The sequence below is a fragment of the Monodelphis domestica genome, chromosome 7 (assembly GCF_027887165.1).
Source record: "Monodelphis domestica isolate mMonDom1 chromosome 7, mMonDom1.pri, whole genome shotgun sequence".
Classification (NCBI taxonomy): domain Eukaryota; kingdom Metazoa; phylum Chordata; class Mammalia; order Didelphimorphia; family Didelphidae; genus Monodelphis; species Monodelphis domestica.
The window spans coordinates 112,005,265-112,030,653 of record NC_077233.1 but is presented as its reverse complement, the minus strand read 5'-3'; the positions used below and the strand labels follow the sequence as shown (position 1 = coordinate 112,030,653).

Sequence of the window (25,389 nt, the reverse complement as noted above, 5' to 3'; positions counted from 1 at the left end):
CATTTTAGAGATGGATTTCTGGGACCCATCCCACTGTACCCCCCAGACTAAAGGCTATGATCACCCCTACCCTTTTACCCCACAAAGAGGAAAGAGAAAATGCTCCCATTGGGCTGCTGGGCAGAGGGATGGCTAAAGTGAGGAATGTCCTCAGTGAGTGTAGAGAGGGGGAGGGGATTAGCCTGAGCACTCCACTCCCTTCCTGCTCTGCCACTGGTGAAACACCCCACCCACCTTACCCCCTGTTCACCCCCATTGGGATGTTGGGCAGAAAGGTGGGTGATATAAGAAAAATGTCATCAGGTATGATGGAGAGGGAGAGGGGAGCATCTCTGCCCGAGTCCCTCTGCTTTTCTAGTAATTAACTTTCCTAAATATCTTTATGAAAAGGATTAAAGCCTTATCTAAGAATTAAAGGGGGGACCTTATTGTATGATATATTTGGAGGTATAAAAAATAAATGTTAATTTCTGGGTTGGAGACTAAAGGAACTTGAATTAGTTAGCCTGGACAAAAAAAAAAAATTGATTTTATGATAGCTTCCAGGCAGGCAACAAACATTTAAGTTCTTACTATGTGGCAGGTTCTCTGCTAAATGCTAAAGACAAAACCATGAGCAAAATGAATAATAATCCCAGCCCTGAAGGAGAATATGTTCTAATAGGGGAAGATAACAATACATGAGAAGGGAATCTACACAGGACCATCATGGTGAAGACTGGCCAATGAGAAGCCTAGCTGTGAGGGGAATGAAACAAGACTGCCCTGAGCTCATATCCCAAATGGAGGATCCCAGAAGAAAATCACCAATGGGAGAAGAGGGTATTTATGGTGGAAGGATGTTTAATCATAGCAAGACCTGAGATGCTAAGGGAATTCCCAAGGTGAGAAAGATCTTGAATCATGTACCCAGAGAGTCAGAGTAAATTTGAGAAAGTAATGAAGTATGGCTAGTTTATTCCCAGAATGCAGGTCTAGAAGGAAGGAACAATGGGAAAAGAAAGCTGAGATGGCAAAGGGATATCTTCATTAAATGCTAATCACTTACCTGTAGTAGAATGATCTGATCTGATCTATATTGAGAATGAGGCAGAATAGAATGGGCTTAAAAGTATAGCATTTAAGGAATTTAAAATAGTTAAAATAATCTTAAAGCTATTGATAATTTTATGGACTAATAAAGAGCTGGAAGGGATCTCAGAATCTATCTAATCTAGTTTCCTTATTTTATAGATGAAGAAAATGAAGTCTAGAGATTTTAAGTAATTTACTCAAGGTCATAGAAAGGATATATAGGATACAAACTCTAGTTCTCTGACTCCAAGTTCAGCACTGCATTATCATTATTACATTATTACATTATTCTCTCTCATTAAAAAAAAAGAATTTCTTTAATCTCTTCCAGGAATCTTTCAAGTGTTCTATAAACTTCTCTCTCTAGGATGCATTAATTGTGAATCTTGGGGGAGGAAAAAGATGGAGAAAATGACTTCTGATGGTCCTTTAACTTGCTGGACAAACCAATGTTAGAAACTTTCAACATACCCAAGTATCAAAATACATTCTGCTAATAATGCCACCATCTAAATAAGGGAATAGGAACCCACGTATCTGCTTTGCATTTAAAGTTTAGAAGGATTTCACCAACTTCATGAAAGAAGAAAATAAATACCATTAACCCTTGTATTTGACTTTAATGTCCCAAATCTGATTAGCAGAAGTAATTCTAATTCCTTAATATTGTTCTACTGCTGACCATTTTCTCCTTTTGGATACTCTCTAATCTTTGAGTTTTTATAACAGCTCTCTCCTGGTTCTCCTCCAGACAATCTCATTATTCTCTGTGTGACTGAATCTTCTTTTGTTCCATGCCCACTAACTGTGGGTCTCCCCAAAGGTTTTGTCCTAGGCCCTTTTCTCTTTTTGCTCATGATACTTCCTCACTTGGTTTTTCTCATGAACCCTCAAGGGTTCAATTACCAATAAGAAGGTTCAGTGGCTGAGATGGCGATGCAGCAAAGCACTGTGGAGTGCTCAGGGCGTGTTGGAGCACAAAAGACATCACGGCCATCCAATGCAGCTGAGGAAGTCTCCAGGTGTAAGGATTTTTCGTGCCACTGGACCTAGGCTTCCAACACCGAGAGAGTGGGACTGTCTCTGCACATCGACTTTTCCACTTAAATCTCCTTCAGGCACAAGTGTTTTTGTGCACACTCATCTATCACAGATGAAAATGCACAAAGACAATCGTCATCCTCGGTTACCGAGAAACTACTACTACTACTAAAAATCATTCATTCCTAGATTTATATATTCAGCCTAGTATTTTTTCCTGAGCTCTAATCCTTCATTATCAACTGCTATTGCAGTTTTTTAATTGGAAAACCCATAATTTCTCAAACTCTTTGTGTTCCAAATTTATCTCATATTTCTTCTCAAATCTAACCTGTCCCCAAATTTGAGGGTTCCACTGTCTTTTCAGTCATTGAGATTTGTAATTTTGCTATCTATCATTCTCAAAATCTCACTCTCAGTCACACTACCTATTCATTGCCTTCATAAATCCTTTAGTATCTTCTTCCTCAGCCTACCTTTGCCTCCTCTCATACAGCCACAATCCTGTTTCAGGCCTTTATCACATTTAGAATGAGTTATTGTAGACTTCCTCCTCAATTCTCTCCTCAGTAAACTCTAATGACTCTGAAAAATCTCTAGGATCAATAACAGTTTCTCTTTTTGATATTTAAATTCTTCACAGTCCAGTTATTTCTATATTTCTAGTCTTTTAACATATTGCTCCTTTCTAATGCTCTACAGTCTAGCTATACTGGATTATTTCCTGTTTTTCATCACTTGCCTTTTATTTGCCATCTCTTTCCTTTTGCATTGGTTATCCTCATTGCCTAAAATGTTCTTCCTTCTCTCTTTAACCTCTTATAAACCCTAACATACTTCAGACCTCAGTGAAATCAATGCTGTCTTCAGAAGACTTCTTTATTTTTGCCTTGACCTGGGATATCTAGAATTTGATAATGATATCCTGAGAAATTTTCATTGGGATTTCTTTCAAGAACTGATGGTTGAATTATTTCAACTTCTATTTTACCCTCTACATCTCAGCTATCAAGGTAATTTTCCTTCATAATTTCTTTAAATATGATGTGTAGACTATTTTCCCCTTAGTTTTCAAAAAGTTCAATCATTTTAAAATTATATCTTTATGATCTATATTATTGGTTAGTTTTTTATATTTCACATTTTATTTTTTTTCATTATTTTGACTTTATTTTGTTTTTTGATACCTTGTGAAGTTGTTAGCTTCCATTTGAGAAATTCAAATTTTTTTAAAATTCTTTTCTTCAGCAAATTTTTGTGCCTCATTTTCCATTAGGCCAATTCTGTTTTTAAAGTATTATTTTATTTAGTATTTTGTGTTCCTCTTCTGCCAAGCTGTTAATTCTCTTTTCACAGTTTTCACTATTCTCCTGAATAGCACTCTGGTTTTTATTTAGGAAGGGTCCCTGATCTCCTGTCACACAAGTGTTAGTGTTCATTTATGCTTTGGAACTGACACCAGGAACCCTGCTCCCCTGTGACCAAATATGAAGTGTTTGCATGCACCCTGAAACTGCAACTGATATGGGCAATTCTATTTGCCAATGAGTGCCACCTCTACCCATTGCTAGCCACAGGTCTTCTGTGAAAATCTCTTTTTGATCAATTATCTGACTGCTTTTCTGTCTCTGGGCTGAGAACTACTGAAGTTGATGTTTTTGTTGTTGCCCATATTGATTGCACTACAAGTGTGTGCTGTGGAACAGACTTCTATTCTGATATCATAAACCTTTTCTGCTTACCTCTTGAGTTTTCTTAGGATATTAAAAATGTCTCACTCTGACCTTTTGTTACCTCTGCTTCAAAATTTGAATATTGAGAGAGTTCTGATGGGTTGCTGCCTCTAATCCAATATCTTAGCTTTACTTAATATTGATTAACAATTATATTAGCCTAATTTTCTTTTTTGTCCTATCTTTTCATATTTTGAAGATCAGTTTCATATTTAAAAGAAAGTATGATTTAGAAGGTTATCTTTTCCTTTTGAAAAAGAGGGATTATATGGCCTAAGGAATATGAAATGTTCTTCTACACTGGAAGTTGACATTCAGGAGCTCTATAAACTAACTCCCCTCTTGGCATGATTTTTACTAGTACTACTTTAGCTAAAAACGAGAACCTAAGTCTCCTGACACCCAGCCAAGAGTTTTTTTTCCTTGCTACCTATATTGTACCACTTAACATTGTTCTCATTACGCGTATACCATTTGGTTAATCTTAAAGGATTTTGTCATTGGAGACATGGTTATTGTAATTATTAAGTAGCACAGCTAGTAAGTGGAAGGCCAACTATTTGAACTTTTTTCATCTGACTACAAGTCTGGAATTCTGTCTCTCCAAATAATAAATCTTCCCACATGTAAGCACCTTCTACTGAAGTTGATCATGTTGTTTCATTTCACATTAAGAGATGGAATTTTGAGTTCTTCTTTAATATAGAGATACACTTCATTGTTTTCAGCTCTTTCTGCTGCCAAAACCTTTTTTAAGATTCTCAGTTATTCTGGCAAAAGCCAGAACAAAGGTCTCATTATTAATATGATCTGCATTTTTAGGGTGGTCCTAAAGCCAAATTTCATGGAGATCTCTCTTTGGGACAATCTTTATCCATTTTTTCTTGTTTCTTAGGGAAATGATGGCTACCAAAAAAACACAAGAAAAACAGACATTTAGAAATACATCAGTTACAGGTCTTTCTGACATAAATATAATGGTAACCTATGTTTTTTTACATATATTATTGTATAAAACTTGACATTTTTAATCTTGTGAAATTCACATGACTGTTTTGTATTATTCAAGTAGATTCAAACAGAAGAGTAAAATATACACTTCAAGTGGTCATAGAGACACGGCACATAGAGTCTCTGAGATTCTGAATTTCATTGTGAAAACTTGTGGCTACAAATACATTCACATACACATGTATCCATCTAGCCAGCTATGTGTATCTGGGAGGGAATTTGAAGCATTGTCTTTGTGTATTAACATATGATTGTTTTCCAAATAACTTGGGCTCCGTTTGTCTTTTCAAGCTGCCACAAACAGCATGGTGTTTTTCAGAGGAGTTTATTAGAAGGGGTTATAAAATAAACAAAAAACCACACCACACACCTACTGTTACTGTGGTTTTTTTAATGAAAATTTATCACTGTGGACTTATAGTTTACAAAGGATATTCTTTTGTGTCATGAAGTTTCAAGGCTAAGAAGATAATTCCCAAGAATAAGAATGATAGCGATGCCTATAACACTCAGCATTATAGCATTATTTTCTAGAGAAGACACCATTGGCATTACTTGCATCTCTTCACAATCAAAACCTTACAATTTGGCCACCCTCTTTTAACATGTCCTGGAGGCGATCCTTATCAAACAATTTCTCGTATTTGGTTTTTTAGTCAAATGTCAGAATCATTGAGAAACTGGTAACTTTCTTCCCTAGCTTACCTTAACCTGCCATTGACCAAGTGAAAATCATCCACTGATATATCTCTCCCTTAACCATCAAAGCCCAGAATTAGGGATTTTAGCCTTGCAAGATACTTTATGTAGTTCATTATTCCATTAATTAGATGAATGTGCAATTGGATTAAAATATTTTAACCAAATCCAAGAGTTACAAGAGCCTTTAAATGGGTATGAATAGTTTAATGATTTTTTCTCACATAGCCCAAAATTGTTTTGCAGAACACTTTGACTCATAGCTCCAACATGTACCAGTGTGCTGACTTCCCACAACCCCTCAACATTGGCTGTTTTTGTCTTTATCATCTTTACTAATTTAACAAGATTGGGATGAGAACACAGAGCTGTTTTCATTAGTATTTTTTATCACAAGTGACTTGGATTTGGCTTACCTTTAAGAAAAGCAATTATTATCTATGGAGAAAAAGTCTTTACTATACATTTTTTAAACCCTTACCTTCCATCTTGGAGTCAATACTGAGTATTGGCTCGAAGGCAGAAGAGTGGTAAGGGCTAGGCAATGGGGGTCAAGTGACTTGCCCAGGGTCACAAAGCTGGGAAGTGTCTGAGACCAGATTTTAACCTAGGACTTCCCATCTCTAGGCCTAGCCCTCAATCCACTGAGCTACCCAGCTGCCCCCTTTTACTATACATTTTTTAATTGAACTCTCAAATGTTGGGACAGCCAGACATAATGAAAGAACATTGGAGTTAGTCATGAAACCTAGATTCAAGTAGTTAGTAACTGTTTAACCTGGGCAAGACACCAAACCTCTTTGGCTCTCTGTGTTCTCATCTTTAAAATGATCATTGTAAAGTTTCTTATAAGTATAGTTTTATGACTTTATAATTTCTATTTCTTTACCACAAAGTTGAGATTAAGATACTCCAATGATCTAATTTATAATCATAATCTTGGAGTGGATTACTGTTATTATAAAGTTGTGTAGAAAGGAATCAACCAATATCATGACCCCTTATTTCTCAGCCATTATAAAAAAATAAATACATAGCTTCCATCGCTTATCCTACTCCCTATGAAAGTAACAATATCAAAGCAGAGAAAGAGAAGGGAAATCTGTTTGATTGTTCACTGATGAGAAATGAGTACCATAATAACTTGATTTTATAAAGACACTATTATAAGATGGAGTTTTTATATATATTTTCTTTTCCCTAATGTCCTTTGTATGTGATAGGAATTCAATGTAGTTTAATTGATTTGTTTTAGAAGACAGTATGTTGTCAATCTGCAGTCTTGTTTCTGTTATAATATGTTGGCCAACCATTTTGCCCAAATAAGCCCCTGCCACTAATAACAAAAACATTAAAAAAAATTTTTTTAAGTAAATTATTTTCCCCCAATTGACAAGCATTTTCTCTCTCAAAGAATATGTACAGGTTTGTGATTGGGAGTGGGACATAGAGTAATTCACAACAACTCTTTATAGAATAATGTAAAAGGTTCTAGGAATAAAATGATTCAGTGGGCAACTCTCTGGTTGATAAGCCTCTGTAACCCTAGCCAGACTGGTGACCAAAGAGTTCCTGAGTCTACCATTCAGCACAGGTTCTTCAAATAAAGAAGTGGCTATTTTTAAGATGAGCACACATAAAGTTTTATGTGGAAGTATTTACATTTTTATACTTATAAGTAAACAATTTTATAGGAAACATACTTATTATCATTTGTTATTTATTAACTGTCTATTATACTGGGTATTTAAAGCCAGACTTACATAAAAGAAATAATAGACCAGAGTGATGTGGTTATTACCGTGAGGACACATACCAAAAAGCTGTGTGACTCACACACACCACTTAACCTCTTCTCAACTATATGATAATACGGTAATCATCAGAATTTCCTGTGGGTATATCAGAATTATAATCTGATGTGAAAATTCTACTTACACCCTTCACTTTATTGTTTTCTATAGGTGACTCACCATTCTTAAAAGGTATACTTCAAGTTCATTATGAATTGACTAAGTGGGAAGTGGTTTGAATGCAGGCCTTATATTCTATTGTCAGAGAACCAGTTGGACTACTTATTTAAACTCTGTGACTCAGTTTTCTCCTGTGTAAAATGAAGGAATTGGATTCACTGGCCTCTAAATTCCATTATAGTTTTAAATCTATGATACTATGATCTCAGAGATGGTAAAAATAAAATGGAACTTGTGACCAACCTTCTTTATTACTCTATCTACAAATGGTACAAGGGTAGAAGGCAAGTAGTGATTAAATTAGTTGTCTTTAGTGGTTAGAGCTTCTGAATTCATTTCTCATTCCCTAGAGCTATGATGGCGAACCTATGACACGTGCGTCAGTACTGATACGCATAGCCATTTTTGATGACACGTGAAAACACACAAAGAAGTATGGGGCCACATGCCCAGAAGGATGTTTCATCCTTGGCTCCTGCATGGCCAGGTGCAACAGCTGAGGATAAAACATTTGCATGTTGTGTAGTGAAGACCTCTGTGTCAGAGATCTGTTGGCCAGAACAATAGAACTCTGGCACAGAGTGTCTAATTCTGGGATGTCCAGTCAGGGAGTTAGGGGATCTTTGACCTCATTTCTGGTTGGTGGAGCAGGGAGAAGCAGAATGTTGAGGTGGGGGGGGATAGATTCATCTCTGGGGGCCCTGTGATCACCATTACCAGCAACCACATAACCACAGCAACCATCATCCAATCTACTGTTCTGGAGTGTTATGAATTTCTAATTGACCATCATTACTGAGATAAGGGAGGGGGAGCCTGGGAGAGTTGAGAGGTGAGGGCCTGTGTTATGGGTGCCTTTTCCTGCCATTAGAAATAGTGGCAGCCATCTTAATTTCCAAAAGGAATCCCATTTTGCAGCATAGTGCAGACTCCATTTCACCACTATTACTATTGTTTATTCTTATTAACCCCTATTTCGGCTTATTTACCCTGCCCTTTCCTCAAGGAAAGTCACATGTGCCATTTTGTGGTCTATTAGGCTAGTTAATACCTAATTGCCTGCAGGGCTATCAGGCTATCTATAATTCTATCTTCTGTCTCTGCCCTCCAAAGGAGAACCCCAAAAATAAAAAACCAAGGTTAAATAAAGGAAGTGGTAGTAGCAGTAGCCAACCCTTTCAAGAGACATCGACCAAGATGTATGGTATTATAGAAAAAAATGGCAGATCATTTTGCATTCTCTGTACTGAAAGAGTAGTAAGCAGAATGTGGAATATAGACATTTTGAAACTAATGATTCCCAGCTCTTGAAAAAAAAGTGAGGATGAAAAGAAGGAATACATTTCTAGGCAGCTACACCTTTATAAAAGCCAATCTAATTCCATCCTTAAATTTGTAAAAGGCTCTACAAATTTAACATCTGCAAGTCTGAGCATTGCTCACTCCATAGTTCAGCATGGAAAAACACTTAGTGAGGGAGAATTTGTTGATTTATTTATTAATTTGGTTTTTTCCCATTTGAATTAGTTTAGTTAGTCAATTTAGAACATTATTCCTTGGTTACAATAATCACATTATTTCCCTCCCTCCCCTCCACCTACCCTTCCCATAGCCAACCTGCAATTTCATTGGGTATTACTTATGTCCTTGATCAGAACCTATTTCCATGTTGTTGATGTTTGCACTAGGATGTTCATTTAGAGTCTACATCTCCATCCATATCCCTTCAACACATGTATTCAAGCACTTGTTTTTCTTCGGTGTTTTTACTCCCACAGAGTTTCCTCTGAATGTGGATAGTGGTTTTTCTTGTAGATTCCTCCAAGTTGTTCAGGATTGCTGCATTGCCACTAATGGAGAAGTCCATTACATTTGATTGTACCAAGGTATATCAGTCTCTGTGTACAATGGTTTCCTGGTTCTGCTCCTCTCACTCTGCATCAATTCCTGGAGGTTGTTTCAGTTCCCATGGAATCTCTCCACTTTATTATTCCTTTGAGCACAATAGTATTCCATCATCAACATATACACCACAATTTGCTCAGCCATTCCCCAATTGAAGGGCATCCCCTCATTTCCCAATTTTTTGCCACCACAAAGAGTGCAGCTATGAAAATTTTTGTACAAGTCTTTTTCCTTATTATCTCTTTGGGGTACAAACCCAGCAATGCTATGACTGGATCTAAGGGCAGACAGTCTTTTAGCACCCTTTGGGCATAGTTCCAAATTGCCCTCCAGCATGGTTGGATCAATTCACGATTCCACCAGCAATGAATGTCCCAACTTTGCCACATCCCCTTCAGCATTCATTACTTTCCTTTGCTGTCATGTTAGTCAATCTGCTAGGTGTGAGGTGATACCTCAGAGTTGTTTTGATTTGCATCTCTCTGATTCTAAGAGATTTAGAACACTTTTACATGTGCTTATTAATAGTTTTGATTTCTGTAACTGAAAATTGCCTATTCATTTCCCCTACCCATTTATGAATTAGAGAATGGTGGCTTGATTTTTTTTTGTATAATTGGTTTAGCTCTTCTTAAATTTGAGTAATTAGACCTTTGTCAGAGGTTTTTGAAATGATGATTGTTTCCCAATTTGTTGCTTTCCTTCTAATTTTGGATGCATTAGTTTTGTTTGTACAAAAACTTTTTAATTTGATGTAATAAAAATTATTGATTTTACATTTTTTGGTTTTTTTCTAGCTCTTGCTTGGTTTTAAAGTCTTTCCTTTCCTAAAGATCTGACAAGTATAATATTCTGAGTTTGCTTAATTTGCTTATAGTTTCCTTCTTTATATTCAGGTCATTCACCTATTCTGAGTTTATCTTGGTATAGGGTGTGAGATGTTGATCCAAAACTAATCTCTTCCATACTGTCTTCTAATTTTCCAAGCAGTTTTTTATCAAATAGTGGGTTTTGGTCCCCAAAATCAGGATTTTTGAGCTTATCATAGACTGTCTTGCTGAGGTCATTTTCCCTAAGTCTATTCCATTCCTGTCTCTTAGCCAGTACCAAATTGTTTTGATGACTGCTGCTTTATAGTATAGTTTGAGATCTGGGACAGTAAGTCCTCCTTCCTTTGCATTTTTTTTTCATGATTTCCCTGGATATCCTTGATCTTTTGTTCTTCCAAATGAACTTAATTATGTTTTTTTCTAATTCAGTAAAAAAGTTTTTTGGAAGTTCAATGGGTAGGGCACTAAATAAGTAAATTAATTTGGGCAGGATTGTCATTTTTATTATGTTAGCTTATCCTACCCATGAGCAATCAATGTTTTTTCAATGGTTTAGATCTAGTTTTGTGTGGAGTTTTGTAGTTGTGTTCATATAATTTCTCTGTTTGTCTTGGCAGATAGATTCCTGAGTATTTTATATTGTCTAGGGTGATTTTAAATTGAATTGTCTTTCTAATTCTTGCTGCTGGAATGGTTTGGAGATATATAGAAATGCTGATGACTTATGTGGGTTTATTTTGTTTCCTGCAACCTTGCTAAAATTGTTGATTGTTTCAACTAGCTTTTTGGTTTATTATCTAGAATTCTTTAAGTAAACCATCATATCATCTGCAAAGAGTGATAGCTTGGTGTCCTCATTGCCAATTCTAATACCTTCAATTTTTTTCTTTTCTAATTGCTACTGCTAGTGTTTCTGTTAAAATGTTAAATAATAGAGGTGATAACGGGCATCCTTGTTTCACTCCTGATCTAATTGGGAAGGCTTCTAGTTTATCCCCATTGTAGATGATGTTTGCTGATGGTTTTAGATATATGCTGTTTATTATTTTTAGGAAAGGCCCTTCTATTCCTATACTTTCTAGTGTTTTCAATAGAAATGGGTGTTGTATTTTATCAAAGGCTTTTTCTGCATCTATTGAGATAATCATATGGTTTTTGTCAGTTTGCTTGTTCATATGGTCAATTATGTAGATGATTTTCTTAATATTGAACCATCCTTGCATTCCTAGTATGAATCCTACCTGGTCATAGTGAATAACACTTATGATGACTTGCTGGAGTCTTTTTGTTGGTATCCTATTTAAGATTTTTGTATCTATATTCCTTAAGGAGATTGGTCTATAGTTTTCTTTCTGTTTTTGACCTGCCTGGCTTTGGGATAAGTACCATATTTGTGTCATTAAATGAATTTGGTAGAAGTCCTTCTTTGCTTATTCTGTCAAATAGTCTGTATAATATTGGGTTTAGTTAGTTGTTCTTTGAATGTTTGATAGAATTCATTTGTGAATCCATCTGGACCTGGGGATTTTTTCTTAGGGAGTACTTTGATGACTTGTTCAATTTATTTTTCTGATATGGGGTTGTTTAGGTAATTTATTTATTCCTCTGTTAGTCTAGGCAATTTATATTTTTGTAAGTATTCATTCATATCATCTAGATTGCCATATTTGTTGCCATATATTTGGGAATAATAGTTTTTAATGATTTCCTTAATTTCCTCTTCATTAGAGAAGAGGTCTCCCTTTTTATCTTGGATACTGTCAATTTGGTTTTCTACTTTCCTTTTTTTAATTAGACTGACCAGGACTTTGTCTATTTTTTCAAAGTATCAGCTTCTAGTCTTATTTATTAATTCAATAATTCTTTGATTTTCAGTTTTATAAATTTCTCCTTTGATTTTTAGGATCTCTAATTTAGTCTTGATCTGAGGATTTTTAATTTGTTTGCTTTCTAATTTTTTAATTTGCATGCCCAATTCATTCACCTCTGCCCTCCTTAGTTTATTAATATATGAACTCAAGGATATAAATTTCCCCCTGAGTACTGCTTTGGCTGCATCCCATAGGTTTTGAAAGGATGTCTCATCATTGTCATTTTCTTCAATGACATTATTAATTGTTTTTTTTTTATGATTTGCTCTTTAACTAACTAGTTTTGGAGAATCATATTGTTTAATTTCCAATTAATTTTTGATTTACCTCTCCATGTACACTTACTAATTATTATTTTCATTGCATTTTGATTTGGGAATGTTGCATTTATTATTTCTGCTCTTTTGCACTTGTCTGCAATGTTTTTATGCCCTAATACATGGCCAATTTTTGAGAATGTTCCATGTGCTGCTGAAAAGATGTGTTCCTTTTTTCCCTATTTATTTTTCTCCACATATCTACTAACTCTAATTTTTCAAAGATTCCATTCACTTTTCTTACATCTTTCTTATTTATTTTTTCATTTGATTTTTCTAGTTTGGATAGAAGAAGTTTCAGTTCTCCCACTAATATAGTTTTTCTATCTATTTCATCCTTGAGTTCCACTAGTTTCTCCTTTAGAAATTTGGATGCTATGCCATTTGGTGCATACATGTTGAGTACTAATATTTCCTCATTGTCTGTGCTACCTTTTATCAGGATGTAATTACCTTCCCTATCTCTTTTAAGTAGATTTATTTTTCCTTTGGCTTTGTCAGATATGATTGTGACTCCTGCCTGCTTTTTATCAGTTAATACCCAATAGATTTGGCTCCATCCTCTTACTTTTATGCTATGTGTGTCTATCTTCCTCATGTGTGTTTCTTATACACAGCATGTGGTAAGGTTTTAGATTCTAATCCATTCTGCTATTCGCTTGCGTTTTATGGATGAGTTCCTTCCATTCACATTCCGAGTTATGATTACTAGCTGTGTATTTCCCAAAATTTTGATTTCCAATCCTAGTGCTACCTTTTCTTCTTTCACTATTTCTTTCTCAACCAATGTTTGTTTTTAATCAGTCCCCCTAGTTCCCACCCTTATTTTACTTCCCTTTCTACCCCCTCCCTTATTATTCTCCCTTTTTTTTCTTTTCAGTCTTTTTAAAACTACCCCCCACCCTCTCCCTCACTTGTACTGCTTCCCTTCCCACCAGTCTGTTTGTTACCCTTCTACTCCCCTATAGGGCATGAATCTATTCTCTGCCCCAATGGATTGGATTCTTCTTCCCTTGTTGGGGTTGGGTCATTTTCAATGCACATAAGAGTTGAGTATTCCCTATCTTCAACTTCTTTACCCTTCCCGGATATTGTTGTTCTCCCCCATCCCTGCATGAGCTTCTTTGTGACATATAAATTACTCCCTTTTGTTTCTTTTCCCATTTATTTTAATATTAAACTCTTTTTTAGCTCTAATTGTACATATATATATACACATATACACATGCATATGTATTTATGCATACACATATCTCTATACCTATTTATGTCTTGTCATTTCACCCTATACAGTTTGTCACTGTTCCCTCTAAGTGAAATTATTCTAGCTGCCAAGGAGATAATAACAATTTTTAAGAGTTGCTAATGACCTCTTTTCTTTTTTTTAAAATATATTTTATTTGATCATTTCCAAGCATTATTCGTTAAAGACATAGATCATTTTCTTTTCCTCCCCCCCACCCCCTTAGCCGATGCGTAAATCCACTGGGCATTACATGTTTTCTTGATTTGAACCCATTGCTTTGTTGATAATATTTGCATTAGAGTGTTCATTTAGAGTCTATCCTCTGTCATGTCCCCTCAACCTCTGTATTCAGGCAGTTGCTTTTCCTTGGTGTTTCCACTCCCATAGTTTATCCTTTGCTTATGAATAGTGTTTTTTTCTCCTAGATCCCTGCAAATTGTTCAGGGACATTACACCGCCATTAATGGAGAAGTCCATTACGTTCGATTATACCACAGTGTATTAGTCTCTGTGTACAATGTTCTCCTGGTTCTGCTCCTCTCGCTCTGCATCACTTCCTGGAGGTTGTTCCAGTCTCAATGGAACTCCTCCACTTTATTATTCCTTTTAGCACAATAGTATTCCATCACCAACATATACCACAATTTGCTCAGCCATTCCCCAATTGATGGGCATCCCCTTGTTTTCCAGTTTTTGGCCACCACAAAGAACGCAGCTATGAATATTTTTGTACAAGTCTTTTTGTCCATTATCTCTTTGGGGTACAGACCCAGCAGTGCTATGGCTGGATCAAAGGGTAGATATTCTTTTGTCGAATGACCTCTTTTCTTATAGAGATACATGTCATTTTAACTTATTGGGTCTCTTATAAAAGTTTTTTTTCTGTTTTGTTTTGTTTTTCTTTTTCCCTCTTTTTTAATTATCTTTTGATGATTCTCTTGAATTCTGTGCTTGGACATCAAATTTTCTGTTCTGTTCTGGTCTTTTCTTTACAAATTCATTGAATTCTATTTTGTTGAATTACCATACTTTCCCCTGTAAGAATATAGTCAGTTTTTCTGGGTAGTTGATTCTTGGTTATAGACCTAGTTCCCTTGCTTTATGGAATATTATATTCCATGCATTTTGGTCTTTCAGTGTAGATGCAGTCACATCCTGTGTTATCCTCACTGTGGTTCCATAGTATCTGAATGACTTCTTCTTGGCAGCTTGTAATATTTTTTCTTTGGGCTGATAGTTCTTGAATTTGGCTATAACATTCCTAGGTGTTATCAGTTGGGGATTAAGTACAGGAGGTGATCTGTGGATCCTTTCAATCTCCACTTTTCCCTCTTGTTCTAGAATATTGGAGTAGTTTTCTTGAATGATTTCCTGTAGTATTATGTCCAAGCTTTTTCTTTTGTCATGGTCTTCTGGTAGACCAATGATTCTTAAACTGTCTCTCCTCAAATCATTTTCTAAATCTTCTGTTTTGTGAATGAGACACTTTATATTTTCCTCAATTTTTTTCATTCTTTTGGTTTTGTTTTATAGTGTACTGCTGCCTTGTGAGGTCACTCAATTCTAGTTGTATTCTGTTTCTTAAAGACTGGATTTTATCACTGGATTTTTGGTCATCCTGCTCCTTCTGGTCTGATTTTCTTTGGAGGTCATCTTTCATTCTCTTTACCTCATATCTTTTTCCTCATCTTTCATCTTCTTTGCCTCATTTTCAAGCTGGTTGATTTTGGCTTTCAAGACACTATTTTCTGTTCCCATATGGCTTATCTAAGTTTTTACATTATTTTCCCAATTGTCTTCAGCCTCTCTTAATTGTGTTTTGTATTGCGTTATGAGTTCTTCCAATGCTTGTATCCAATTTGCTAGGATTTCTGATTTATTGTTTGATAATCCCTCCTCCTCTGTTCCGTTTGCTCTTTGTTCATTGCTGTATAGAAGCTGTCAATTGTAATTTCTTTTTTCTTTTTCTGTTGTTTGTTCATATTTTCCCCTTCTTTACATCCTATATTTGTCTGTGCTCTTGCTCCTCTCATTTTTTTTGGGGGGGGTTGGGTTTTTCTGACAGTCTCCCCCCTTGGAGCTTTGCCAGGAAATATCTCGGTGCAGTCTGTGGGCAGGGAGTGTTGGATTGGAGTTTTCTCAGGGAGAATTTATTAAAGAAACTCTACTAAGATGTGCACCAGTTTTATTTCACTATATGCAGAATAAAGATGTAATTATTAAGAGAATATCTGCATTGCCATTCTGTAGAAGTATCATAAAAGACCAAATAATGAGACTGAACCCAAACATACAATATCAATTAAAGAGAGACATAAGTAATTTTAAATATTTTTCAATTTCTCTTAATGAAATTACTGATGTCACATCATGTGCTCAGCTGGCCAATATTGGTTGATATTCTGATGGTCTAGTAATAAGAGAAGAGTTGATAAAGTTAGTATCAGTGCCACCAAGTACATCAGGAAGTGAAATATATAAGATTGTTATACAAATATTCCATGACCTAAGCACTGATATCTCTAAAGTTGTGTCAGTGACAACAGATGGGGCCCAAATATGGTGGGGGTAAAAGTCAGATTCATCTAATTGTTTATGGAAGCTATTGGACCTCTGATTGTGCCTTTTCATTGTATTTTCCATCAGGAGGCTTTATGTGCCAAAGCAGGATTCACTGACTTAAAGGACTTAATGTCAGTTGTTACTAAAATAGTTAATTTAATAGCAGCTCCCCCCCTTCACAAGCAAGAATTTTCTGCACTTTTACTGGAGGTTGATTCCACCTACAGTGGACTGCTGATGTACAATAATGTAATATGGCTGATCTGAGGCAAAATTCTTGAGTGCTTTGTGGAGTGCTTTGAAGAAATTAAGGTATTTCTTGAGGATGTGGATCTGGGAAACTTTCCTCAGCTCAGTGTTGATAAGTGGGTCAACACCCTTATGTTTTTTACAGATCTCTCTGTTCATATTAATGAACTGAACTTAAAGTTACAAGGTTTTGGCAAAAGTGTTGATGTTATGTTTGAATACATAAAAGCTTTTGAAATTAAACTTAAAATTTTCAATCGAGATGTAGAAACTAAAACTTATAAGTATTTTCCTCGAGTAACCAAGTATTTAGAGAAGGCCAGTTTATCTATACCAAATGAAATGGAATCCTTGCATATAAAGTACCAGCATGTTTGACCACTTCAGTGATAGATTTAAGCAATTTAGTAGCCTAGAACAGACCATGAAAATAATTAAGTATCCTGATGAAGTAGTCGACAGTATTTTGGAATTAAATGGTTTCCAAAGGATGCAAATTGATGATTTGGAGATGCAACTTGCAGAATTTCAAGAGAGCATCTCAGCTCAGGTGTTTTTTCAAATTGAGGTCAAAGCTTGAGAATCTGGAAAGGTGCCACTTGGAGAATCAAAAGGAGTGCTACTATGAATAGGAAATTTAGAGTGCCTGGATCTCATTACCAGACACTTTTAACATCCTGAAAAATATAGGAATGACTTTACTCACAATTTTTCCCTCTATGTACTTTTGTGAGATGTTATTCTCAGTGTTAATCAAAACCAACAAAAGAAACAGATTGACAGATGAAGTTAGTAGTGCTTGCTTGGGCTTGAAGTATACCAATTACCAACCTTCAATTGAAGATTTATCCTTTGGAATTCAGCAACAAAAAAGTAACTAATAGGCAGGTTAGTTAAAGAATCTCCCCTCCTCCCTCCCTTATCTTAGTTCATGGCATCCCACATAATTTATATTATATTAAGACCAACAAAAGAAACCAACTGAGAGATGAACAAAGAAGTCATTAAGCATGCAATTTAAATAATTAGTTTTTGGTTTATTAAATACAGTTATATATTACAATATATATTATTTAAACTATAAATATTCCAAAATTATGTTGTCTTTTTTCTCGAAGTGACACACTACCTGAGCTATAGTCAGTTTTTTGGTGAATTTTGACACATCAAGCTCAAAAGGTTGCCCATAACTGCCCTAGAGCATCCAAGAAAAGAACCATGAAGCACAATAATTTTGTCTTTGGGAATGTAGTCCAAGTTATTTATTTATGGTATAGCTGTATTGTTCCTTGAACCTTTTAATTTTTGCTGTATCAGTTTTTATTTTAGACAACAGGGTTTTCATTTTAACTCAAGAAGCATCTTTTGAGAACTTTATAGTTGTTTTGTGGTATTAAACTGTAGAGGAAATGAGCTAAATATAGAGGATGTCCCGATGCCAAATGAACATCATGCATGTGACATGTCAAAAATGCTAATAGTTGTGACTTGAATATCTATAGAGCAGAGGAGAAATTCTTCATTCAGTGGTGACCCCAGAAAGGAAGGCTCATTACCCTTTTATTTTTTTTTTTTTAAAATATATTTTATTTGGTCATTTCCAAGCATTATTCGTTAAAGACATAGATCATTTTCTTTTCCTCCCCCCCCCCCAACCCCCCATAGCCGACGCGTAAGTCCACTGGGCATTAGATGTTTTCTTGATTTGAACCCATTGCTTTGTTGATAGTATTTGCATTAGAGTGTTCATTTAGAGTCTATCCTCTGTCATGTCCCCTCAATCTTTGTATTCAGGCAGTTGCTTTTTCTCGGTGTTTCCACTCCCATAGTTTATCCTTTGCTTATGAATGGTGTTTTTTTCTCCTGGGTCCCTGCAAGTTGTTCAGGGACATTACACCACCACTAATGGAGAAGTCCATTACGTTCGATGATACCACAGTGTGTTTGTCTCTGTGTACAATGTTCTCCTGGTTCTGCTCCTCTCGCTCTGCATCACTTCCTGGAGGTTGTTCCAGTCTCCATGGAACTTCTCCACTTTATTATTCCTTTTAGCGCAATAGTACTCCATCACCAACATATACCACAGTTTGTTCAGCCATTCCCCAATTGATGGGCATCCCCTCATTTTCCAGTTTTGGGCCACCACAAAGAGCGCAGCTATGAATATTTTTGTACAAGTCTTTGTGTCCATTATCTCTTTGGGGTACAGACCCAGCAGTGCTATGGCTGGGTCAAAGGGTAGATATTCTTTTGTCGCCCTTTGGGCATAGTTCCAAATTGCCCTCCAGAATGGTTGGATCAGTTCACAGCTCCACCAGCAATGAATTAATGTCCCTACTTTGCCACATCCCCTCCAGCATTCATTACTTTCCTTTGCTGTTATGTTAGCCAATCTGCTAGGTGTGAGGTGATACCTCAGAGTTGTTTTGATTTGCATCTCTCTGATTATAAGAGATGTAGAACACTTCTTCATGTGCTTGTTAATAGTTTTGATTTCTTTATCTGAGAACTGCCTATCCATTTCCCTTGCCCATTTATCAATTGGAGAATGGCTTGATTTTGTGTACAATTGATTTAGCTCTTTATAAATATGAGTAATTAAACCTTTGTCAGAGGTTTCTATGAAGATTTTTTCCCAATTTGTTGTTTCCCTTCTGATTTTAGTTATATTGGTTTTGTTTGTACAAAAGCTTTTTAGTTTGATGTAGTCAAAATTATTTATTTTACATTTTGTGATTCTTTCTATATCTTGCTTGGTTTTAAAGCCTTTCCCCTCCCAAAGGTCTGACATGTATACTATTCTGTGTTTACCCAATTTACTTATGGTTTCCTTCTTTATGTTTAAGTCACTCACCCATTTTGAATTTATCTTGGTGTAGGGTGTGAGGTGTTGATCTATTCCTAGTCTCTCCCACACTGTCTTCCAATTTTCCCAGCAGTTTTTATGAAATAGTGGATTTTTGTCCCAAAAGCTGGGATCTTTGGGTTTATCGTATACTGTCTTGCTGAGGTCGCTTTCCCCCAGTCTATTCCACTGATCTTCCTTTCTATTTCTTAGCCAGTACCAAATTGTTTTGATGACTGCTGCTTTGTAATATAGTTTTAGGTCAGGGACTGCAAGGCCCCCATCATATGTGTTTTTTTTCATTATTTCCCTGGATATCCTTGATCTTTTGTTCTTCCAAATGAACTTTGTTATGGTTTTTTCTAAATCAGTGAAGAAGTATTTTGGTAGTTCAATGGGTATGGCACTAAATAGATAAATAAGTTTGGGTAGGATGGTCATTTTTATTATATTGGCTCGTCCTATCCATGAGCAGTTAATGTTTTTCCATTTGTTCAAGTCTAGTTTTAGTTGTGTGGCGAGTGTTTTGTAGTTGTGTTCATATAGTTCCTGTGTTTGTCTTGGGAGGTAGATTCCTAGGTATTTTATTTTGTCTAAGGTGATTTTGAATGGGATTTCTCTTTCTAGTTCTTGCTGCTGAGCTGTGTTGGAGATATATAGAAAAGCTGATGATTTATGTGGGTTTATTTTGTATCCTGCAACTTTGCTAAAGTTGTTGATTATTTCAATTAGCTTTTTGGTTGAATCTCTAGGATTCTTTAAGTAGACCATCATGTCATCCGCAAAGAGTGATAACTTGGTCTCCTCCTTGCCTATTTTGATGCCTTCAATTCCTTTATCTTCTCTAATTGCTACTGCTAGTGTTTCTAGTACAATGTCAAATAGTAGAGGTGATAATGGGCATCCTTGTTTCACTCCTGATCTTATTGGGAATGCATCTAGTTTATCCCCATTGCAGATGATATTAGCTGTTGGTTTTAGATATATACTGTTTATTATTTTTAGGAATGACCCTTCTATTCCTATGCTTTCTAGTGTTTTTAATAGGAATGGGTGTTGTATTTTATCAAAGGCTTTTTCTGCATCTATTGAAATAATCATGTGATTCTTGCTAGTTTGCTTGTTGATGTGGTCAATTATGTGGATGGTTTTCCTAATGTTGAACCAGCCCTGCATCCCTGGTATGAATCCTACTTGATCATGGTGAATGATCCTTCTGATCACTTGCTGGAGTCTTTTTGCTAGTATCCTATTTAAGATTTTTGCATCTATATTCATTAGGGAGATTGGCCTATAGTTTTCTTTCTCTGTTTTTGACCTGCCTGGTTTTGGAATCAGTACCATGTTTGTGTCGTAAAAGGAGTTTGGTAGAACTCCCTCTTTGCTTATTATGTCAAATAGTTTGTATAGTATTGGGATTAACTGTTCTCTGAATGTTTGATAGAATTCACAGGTGAATCCATCAGGCCCTGGGGACTTTTTCTTTGGAAGTTCTTTGATGGCTTGTTGGATTTCAATTTCTGATATGGGATTATTTAGGAATTCTATTTCCTCTTCTGTTAGTCTAGGCAGTTTGTATTTTTGTATATATTCATCCATTTCTCCTAAATTGGTGTATTTATTGCCATATAATTGGGCAAAGTAATTTCTAATGATTGCCTTAATTTCCTCCTCATTGGAGGTGCTGTCCCCCTTTTCATCTTTAATGCTGTGAATTTGCTTTTCTTCCTTCCTTTTTTTAACTAGATTGACCAGTACCTTGTCTATTTTGTTTGTTTTTTCAAAGTACCAGCTTCTTGTCTCATTTATTAAATCAATAGTTCTATCACTTTCGATTTTATTAATTTCTCCCTTAATTTTTAGGATTTCTAATTTGGTTTTCTGCTGGGGGTTTTTAATTTGATCGCTTTCCAGTTTTTTCATTTGCATTTCCAATTGATTGATCTCTGCTCTCCCTTGTTTGTTAATATAAGCATTCAGGGATATGAATTTACCTCTGATTACCGCTTTGGCTGCATCCCAAAAGGTTTGGAAGGATGTTTCGCCATTGTCATTTTCCTCGATGAAATTATTAATTGTTTCTATGATTTCTTCTTTAACTAAACGGTTTTGGAGTATCATATTGTTTAATTTCCAATTGGTTTTAGATTTGGTTTTCCATGTACCATTACTAATCATTATTTTTATTGCCTTGTGATCTGAGAAGGCTGCATTCATTATTTCTGCTTTTCTGCATTTGTGTGCTATGTTTCTGTGACCTAATGTATGGTCAATTTTTGTGAATGTGCCATGTGGTGCTGAGAAGAAGGTGTATTCCTTTTTATCCCTATTTATTTTTCTCCATATGTCTATTAATTCTAATTTTTCTAAGATTTCATTCACTTCTTTTACCTCTTTCTTATTTATTTTTTGATTTGATTTATCTAAATTTGATAATGGTTGGTTTAAGTCTCCCACTAGTATGGTTTTATTGTCTATTTCTTCCTTCAATTCTCCTAGTTTCTCCATTAGAAATTTGGGTGCTATATTATTTGGTGCATACATATTGATTAATGATATTTCCTCATTGTCTATAGTCCCTTTTAACAAAATATAATTACCTTCCCTATCCCTTTTGATCAGGTCTATTTTTGCATTGGCTTTATCAGATATCATGATTACCACTCCTGCCTTCTTTCTATCAGTTGAAGCCCAGAAGGTCTTACTCCATCCTTTAATTCTGACCTTGTGGGTGTCAACCCGCCTCATGTGTGTTTCTTGAAGACAACATATGGTAGGGTTTTGGATTCTAATCCATTCTGCTATTCGTCTACGTTTTATGGGTGAGTTCATCCCATTCACGTTCAAAGTTATGATTGTCATTTGTGGACTCCCTGGCATTTTGATTGCCTTCCCTAATTCTAACCTTTTCTTCTTCGGCTCTACCTTTTAGTCCAGTGATTTACTTTGAAACAGTCCCCCTTGTCCCCTCCCTTGATGTTTCCCTTTTTAGTCCCTCCCTTTTTGTTCCCTCCCCCTCCCCCCTCTCTTACCCTCCCTTTTTGTTCTCCCTCTCCCCCTCCCCCCCTTGGTTTTCCCTTCTCCTTACCCTTGTTGGGTAAGATAGAATTCAAGATCCCAATGGATCTGGAGGTTTTTCCCTCTCAGAGCTGATTTCCCTGAGATTGAGGTTTAAGTAACCCCCCCCCCTCTCTTCCTCTCCTTCTTATAGGAGTTTTCTTCCCCTCCCCTTCCCATGTGAATCTTTGTGTGAGAATGATTATTCTATTTGGTCTTTCTTTACCCCCTATTTATACATTACATTTTCCCCACATGTTAGTATACATAGGTTGATATAAATGTAGTCCTTATAGAAGAGAGTTTGAGTAAAAGAAGAAGATAACATTTTCCCCTTTCCTTAATATTTACCTTTTCAGGTATTCCTTGCTCTTTGATTTTCGGTATCAAACTTTCCACAGAGCTCTGGTCTTTTCTTTGCAAAAAGTTGGAAGTCTTCTATTTTGTTGAATGCCCATACTTTCCCTTGGAAGTATATAGTCAGTTTTGCTGGGTAGCTGATTCTTGGTTGGAGACCCAGCTCTCTTGCCTTTCTGAAGATCATGTTCCATGCCTTACGATCATTCAGAGTAGAACTTGCAAGGTCTTGGGTGACCCTGATTGGCATTCCTTTATATCTAAATTGTCTTTTTCTGGCTTCCTGTAGGATTTTTTCTTTTGTTTGATAGCTTTGGAATTTGGCAATTACATTCCTGGGAGTTGTCTTTTGGGGGTTTAGTGTAGAAGGTGTTCTGTGAGCTCTGTCAGTGGCTGTATTGCCCCCTTGTTCTAGAATCTCTGGGCAATTTTCTTTGATTATATCTTGTATCACCATGTCCAGTTTGGTGTTTATTTCTGGCTTATCTGGGAGTCCAATTATTCTTAAATTATCCCTTCTCCCCCTATTTTCCAGATCTATCACCTTGTCGGTGAGATATTTTATGTTCTCTTCTAATTTCTTGGTATTTTGGCTTTGCTTTATTGATTCTTGCTCTTTTACACGATCGTTGTCTTCCAGCTGCCTGATTCTGGCCTTTAAAGCCTGGTTTTCTTTTACAGTTTGGTCAAACTGGTTTTGTAGATGCGTGAATTTCTTTTGCATTATTTCCAACTTTTCCTCCCAGAAGGCTTCCATCTTTTTGGTCATTTCTGATTCAAATTCTTCATAGGTTTGTGGAGAGTTTCCATTTCCTTTGGAAGGTTTTGGAGCATTTTCTTTTATATTATCTTCTGTCTGCTCTGTATTTTGTATTTTGGCTCCATAGAATGTGTCCAAAGTCGCCCCTTTCTTCTTATTTTTCTTGGTATTTTGGGGCTTCTGTGGTTCTGTGGAGTTTGTCATCTCTGAATGTGGAGGATTAGTTTTTCTTGTCTCTTTCTGGTGTTCAGAGGCAGTCCTGGGCAGATAGTTCTATGGGCTTTCCCTGGGTTAAACTGAATATGCCTCACTGGAACTGGAATGGAAGGGTCGGACCACGAGGCCACACTCTCCCCCCGGCTCGCTTTCCGGAAGTTGCCTTCAGAATCGCTGGCCGTGAGGCTGTTTCGTCGGCCTGCGGGGGGATGGGCTGCCGCTTCCCCAAGCTCCGAGAGCACAGACTTTCACTGAGACTTGGATAGCAGGATCCAGCCCGTGAGGCTGTCTTGCCCACCCTGAGGGTTGCTGTTGTTTTGACCAGCTCTCTGCAGCGGAAGCCCCAGGCAGTAACTTTCACCGGGACTGTAGAAGGCCCTGAGGGTTGTTGTTTCCGAGGACCCTGCTCTCTGAGCCGGCCGGGCTGCGGCTTCCGGGAGCCTTGGACTCTGCGCTCCTACCCCTGAGGTCCGAGGGATCTCGGGTTCTGGCTTTTAAGGGGAGCCGTACCTTTTGAACCGGGTCCAGGTCCAGGAGGAGGGTTCCCAGGGTCTGTGCTGTTGATCGTTTTGAATTTCGGCGCCTTAGGAGCTTATCGTTTGAGATTGGTCGGGAAGGGTTTTCCGGAGATCTGAGCTTTAGCTTTCTCTAAGCCGCCATCTTAACCGGAAGTCTCTCATTACCCTTTTAAAAAGTGAAATGTTTAGTTTTCTTAGTTTTGTGTTCTTGGTAATATGTATTTGTGTATTCGAATATTGCTGCAAATATCCTCTATTATAATATTGCTTTTATGTGGAATATTTCTGATCAGTGTGATATACTTAAGGGTTCCTAGCATTTTCATTTGCACAGGTAGGATTGGGAAGCACTTGTTTGGCTGTTGACATGGTAGAAAGATGGTTCCCAAAATTCAATCTTTAAATACTGTTTCTGTTTTCATTATGGCCATGGCTAATGTGTGAAATGATTCCTCTCTTTAGCCTTTGCTTTTCATGTCTCATGCTGGCCATGTTCCATATTTGGCAAATTGATTTATTCCCCTACTGTGTCTTTGCAACCATATATTTGAAATTTGTTTTCAAGTGAATTGATGATGTCAGCCACAGCAGAGCAAATGACTTTAAAATGAGTTAAAGTCATTTGCTTAAGGCAACAGAACAAATCAGTGGCTGATTCTGGAGGAAGACCTTTAATAGCTCCCAGTTCCCAGGCCCCAACCTGTTTTCATTTGATCCTTCCTCATTATACAGGTTTAGACCACAAGATTTGACTAAAAACTAGGGAGACTGGCCTACCTATATGGGTAAAAGAGATTTGTCACATTACTGCATTATGCAGCCAAGTGTATTTTGATCCATTGAATAGTCTTACTTAATATATCAATTTGTTCTAGACCTAAAGAAGTCTATTTTGATTTTGGAAAAATTGAGGCAAAAATTAGTATGAATCCAAGAAAAAAATTATTCCCTCCAGAGGAGGAAATATAACATTCTGATGGTGGCTTAGAGAACAGGGAGTCTAAATCAATATTGCCCTAGGTCAGAGTTTCTAGATTTAAAAAGGGTTTAACTTTGAAACTTTTAAAAAAGAGAATTTGAAATGCTAGATGGAGCTACTTATTTACCTAAATCACTTAATTTTTA

At 36.5% G+C, this 25,389-nt stretch overlaps 1 protein-coding gene across 2 annotated transcripts in view; it reads left to right on the top strand.

The window, feature by feature from the left end:
• The window catches only part of ADAMTSL1 (ADAMTS like 1), a 1,092,747-nt gene that overhangs the window by 175,011 nt on the left and 892,347 nt on the right, over window positions 1–25,389 (top strand). The window lies entirely within an intron of this gene.